Consider the following 5,528-nt stretch of genomic DNA (forward strand, 5'->3'; position numbering starts at 1 on the left):
ATTTTATAAATTTTAGGATAATTTTCCAAAAGCATCTTGCTCACTCCACACTAGCGTGTACATTTTTTAGTGTCAGAGGTCTGCTTTGATCTCTGCTGCCTTTTTTTTTTTTAACATGTTTACATCTTCAAATCAAATGTGATTATTTCTTATTATATGGGCTTGGGTTTTTTTAATGTCATTTTTCATCTGCCTAGCCAATCTCGTGGAAATGAACAACATATGGTAAAGGGAGCAAGATAAGTTACATTAAAAATGGTCTTATATTACTAAATACCTATGGTACTTTAAAGACAATTAAGCTGAAATTGGCAACCTAAGTTCTCCAAAAAGTTGCTTTGATGATACAGTTGTATCCAATTGCCTGATACTTCAAAAATGCGAGATGCTTGATTTTAGCAAACTTCGCACCTGTGAGCAAGGAACTGGTGCTTTGCTTCTTCCAAGGCGAAGAAGAGTCTGGCTCTCATTTGTCGATTAAATAAGCATATATGAAGACTTCCAAAGCTGTGACTTGATCTCATGTTACACACTGGGTTGAAGCAGGAGAAACAGGTTTAAACGGAAAACAAGGTGTAAAATTGGAAATGCTTCTTAGCTGATATCACATTAATTTAAAAAGTTGGAAAAAAAACCCCATACTGCCTTTTTTCTGAAAGGAAGAAAACCTTAGCCCTCATTTACATACCGACACATGTGGCAAATTGGCAACTGAACTGACCTGGACATTTTTTAACACTGACAATTAAGGTCTGAGGCTTACTTAATATGTTTTTGCATTCCACTAACACTATGAATAAGGGGAGAGACTAGAATGGTATTTTAAAAATACATGTATTTGAGGTGGTTTTTTTCTCTGTAATTAGAGCATTGTACAACAATGTGCAAGGTAAGTTCTGAGTAGTAAACCTGGTGTTCCCGGAAACAAGTAGAAGTATTCCTATTTCTGGCCTGTTTAACACACAGTCATATTCATCGCTCCTTATTGCATAATGTTTATAAATCTTTATGGAGTAGTTAGCTCCAGTTTCTCTGGAAATCCACTACCATGAATTTCCAGGGTTAAAATGGGTTTCACCCGCTTGATCGTCCCTAGTACTGCAGAAAACACTTGCAGCTGTTATTTTAACAGTTATTACTCCAACCACCATGCTTGTGGGAAAATCGGGGGTGCCAGGGAGTCATGGAGGAAGGAGGTAAGGACACTCCACCTCGGTGCTGGAAAACGAACAAACAAAAAAACCACCCAGGATTCAATCTCCTCTGCCTTAGTACCTGGTGCCACAAGTACTTAAGCACATGAGAACCTTTGTGGGCTCAACTGAAGTCCCGAGTAACCCCGGGAAGCCTGCGGGTACTCGCACGGGTAAAACCGTTTTGCACGTGGCTGACCTGCGTTAACGTGTCGCTGCGTGTGGGTCAGCGTTCGTGGCTGACCACGCTGCTGTTCCACGGACGCGACATCCGTACGGTACAACGACGCATAACCGTATCGCTTTGCTGCTTGTCGTGTCTGAAGCCCTCTCTATCCCTAAGCCGGTTATTTTTTGTACTTTTCTGTTTCCATTTTACAGTTTCCATGAAAAATACTGAGAATGTACCCAAAGTAAGAACTTGCGTATTGTAGTCAGATGTGGAATTGCCTGCAGAGTGCTAAGGGACTCTTTCCATTGACTGTAAAGGGACCAGAAACTCTCTTTGGCACGACCTAAGCAGTGCTGGAAGGCACAGAGATCTATGGGGCAGTCAGCTCGGTCCCGCATGACTCCTTGGTGGCCATGCCTATTGAAGAAGGGTGTTCAGTTTTTAAATAATGTTGTTCTAAAGATATTTGTCACCTAAAAGGAAGACAATTTTTGTTTTTTATTAATTCCCATAACTTCTGATTGAAAGTACTTCCGTGGCTGGATGTTGACTGAAACAAAAAAGAAAATTTGATTGCTGTCTGTTACGCTCAAGAAGAGCTTCTAAAAGCGCAGTTGTCATCCTAGGCACGAGGCAGCTAAACAGTGCTTTTGATTTAAGATCCTAAATATAACAATTGCTGCTATTAAAGCAGAATTTCTGAGTGTGCTTAGTTTTCAAATACCGTACCCTTTCATCCTGTTCCTCAAAATTTGCCACTGCCTCAAAGTTATGCTAGTAGAAGGTGAATTCTGGTAAAGAATGCAGATTGGGCAAAGCAGTGAGTCTGGATTGACAACTGATGCTTTTATTTTCATACAGCATGAGAATTAAAATGGTGTAGCTGTTTTCAATTTGTCTTCTGTGATAAGCCTGCGTGCTCTCATTTCCACAAATCGGAAAGCTTCTAGTACATTTAAAAGACCAGAGGAAATGCAGCTGGAGGAGTTATTTTGAAATTGTGGTTTGAATTACTTCAGTAGGTTTACCTCTCAAAACCACTTTACTGTTGGAGTTCAACTTTATGTTTTTGAAAGTAACAGTAAAGCACATGAACAATAGTTTTGAATATTACTGATTCAACCCACTTCAGAATTAGCAGTGTTAACCGCGCTTGCATATTATTTTCCTCGACTTCGGTTTATCGTTTCCATTTCATATTCCCTTGTCTATATTAACATGCCAATACTGGACGTGAGCATACATCAGAATTTTCCTGCCGAAGCTGCCAAAATAATTTTCTGCAAAATCACTTCTTTGAACTCCCTCTGGTTTAACAGACAAGCAAGCCGGCGAAGTAGCCAATTTTCACGATTGCACCATCCTGCATCACCCGCAAACCAGTCCTGATGAGGAGCGAAGGGAAGGCAGGCATCCCAGAGCTGCTCTGTCTGATGCAGACACGAACGAAATTCTGTGGAAACTCTTCAGCTTTTTCTACAGCTCTTCTTTTGGACAAAAGGGCTGTTTTGGTTGTTCCCCAGCCCCAGGTGTGCTTCTGCCAGCAAGCTGGGATCTCCCTCCCTTTGAAGGCCAATTTGCTTTCTGGTGGGCATCACAGCATTGGTTTCAAAAAGGCATTTTCTTATTGCATATATATACATTTGCTATGCGAAAAGGCAGCTCATTACTGGCGCTTTCATGGAAGATGGTGCAAGGCAGCTCCATGGTCGACGTCAGGAGGACCACCGCTAGACTTCTGCAAGGAAACAGGGATGCGTGAGCCCATTCCCATCGGCCAGCCCCTCTGGGTGTGTGGGGACAGAGCCCCACCGCGGCCCCTCCAGCCTCGAGGCACACGACCGAGGTGGAGGCATCCTCGCCACGGGCCGTACGAGCTGCCTTCAGGTGGGTGATTGGTGGTTGACCACAGGTAAGCCTGCCCCTCGGTCACGAGGCAAGGAAGGGCCAAAAAAGCAGGTAGCAACCTGTTTTCCTACTGTTGAAAATTTCATACAGACATTTAACTTTCTACACTGGCTTTCTCAGCCCTGGCATGGAGCCAGCGTCCCAACTCGTGCCCTCAGCAGGTGACAGGAGAGCTAAAATCTTCACAACTGGTCCCCTAGTACCCAGCTTTACCCTCTTACAAACTGGGCATTAATGATCATTTTTCACTTCTAACTGATCCAAATAGACTTGAAACCCTGACTGGGTTTATCTGTGCAAAGCTTCAAAACTGATGAGATTATCTGGTAAATGTTAAGCGCTGTTCCCAGTTAAAATACAGCCTCAGCATCTCCTCAGCCCACAAGGGACGTAGGGGTTGGATGCACACAGGAGGACTAAATCTCAAGGTTACTGTGTTACCCAGCGAGCTGTTGCCTTAATTTTCAGCTGATGGCACTTTATATACAGGGGACAGCGAGGAATTGAACCGAGTACTGAACGCAGGGAGACGCAACGCCAGCTGTTCAGAAGGTAAGAAAGACGAGAAGCCACAGTCATCTCAACTGGGAAAAAAGGGCTGGAGCTTTCCTCGGGAAGGTGGCTTGAGGTGGCAGGCAACTAATCTACCTGATCAAAAATTTATTTTTTATAATATGAAAGCACCATGCAGCAAGCCTCACCATTAAAGACCGCTGTCACCACGAGCACTGGCAGCAAAGCCTGACTGGTGGGCATGGATGAACAGAGCCAAGGACTAACCAAGATGTGTTCAGTTTCTGGTATAAAAACCCTACTGCAGGTTTAAGAAAAAATAAAAATAAAAATAAAAATAATCCTCCGGTAAGAGCCAGAGTACTTTTTCTGAAACCTCTTGGTATTAGGAAAGGCTACTAGAGAGCAGCTGGCCTGAGGGCAGCATGGTAGGGCGCCGGTGCAACCAAGGCAATATTTGCATCCTTTTATATTCATGTCACCGTGTGGATATTTAATAGCCTTCCTGCCAAACCTTGCTCAATAGTCCATTTGGAGAACCTATGGATGAACTTTATTTTTAAAAATTTGATGTCGCATTTTGCAGTGGGAAAGTGATTGAAAAAGGTGGCCAGAGGAAAGTGCTGTTTCCCATATTTATTCTTCTATTATTTCTGTACCTTCCTGTCTGCTGTATCAAGTTCAGCTTTTGGCTCTGAAACTGTCACATTTTGTTCTACCTAATTGCCTATGATAAAGACTACGGAATAAAAGTATAACTATTGCTTATGCTACTTTGGCACTAAAGAGCTTGTTCTTTTGTGTTGCCATAGTGGGAAATGCTGGGTAATAACCAAACTTTATTTGCAAAATAAGTGTATTTTTTTGGATTGACTGCCTTTCTGCAGACCCGCTTCAACGAGAGCACTGCTTAGGGTGACCTTTCAAAGGTCAATACCTTCCTTTTGAAAGCAATTCCTGCCTAAAATATTTTGACGGTTATCATCTTGCTTACCTATTATCTTCAAATAATGATGAACAGCTCAGAGGCTGGGTCTGTCCCTGCTGTGTGGATGCTGGATTTGGGGCTGGCCAGAGCAGAGCACCTGCACTGCATCTCCGAGAAGTCCTGTTGAGGCAGGATAACGTTCGGCCAACTCATTATATTTCCCTCCTCAGTTAATAAGGTGAAAATAGGAGCTGCTTCCTTACTTCTAGCTATTTAATTTCTTTAATTTCGGGCCTGACTGTGTGTATACATAAAGACCTTGCAGCTTTTTGACCGAGCGTGACTTCACACGGGCTTTCCGGGACTTAACCAAACTGGCGACGAGAACTGGGAAGCACGAACTATTTTCATGGCCTGGCTTTAAGCCGTGATTTTAGTCTTCTGGATTTACCTGCAGGGTTGCTACCCCATCCTGGGGGGGGTGGGGTGGGTGGCGCGGGGGGGGGGGGCGGGGGGGGGCCGCAACGCGCCCTTGGGGCGCGTTGCGGCCCCCCCCCGCCCACCCACCCCCCCCAGACATTACACCTTGCACAGTACCCGCTATTAATCCGGACTAGCAAATCTCCCGGACCAGATAATCCCATTGCAAGCTGTCCCATCCACCCCCAGAAGGGTTTGAATTAGGTCAACCGGGTTTATATTTGCTTTTTTTTGTTTTTTTTTTTTTTTTTTGCGGGTTACACGCAAAAAAAAAAAAAAAAAAAAAACCCACGTGGATTCCCTCAGCCCCGAAGGAGGCGGGGAGGGAGGCGGG

The sequence above is a fragment of the Nipponia nippon genome, unplaced genomic scaffold, assembly GCF_047370975.1.
Source record: "Nipponia nippon isolate SJK-2023a ecotype South Korea unplaced genomic scaffold, ASM4737097v1 scaffold_3, whole genome shotgun sequence".
Classification (NCBI taxonomy): Eukaryota; Metazoa; Chordata; class Aves; order Pelecaniformes; family Threskiornithidae; genus Nipponia; species Nipponia nippon.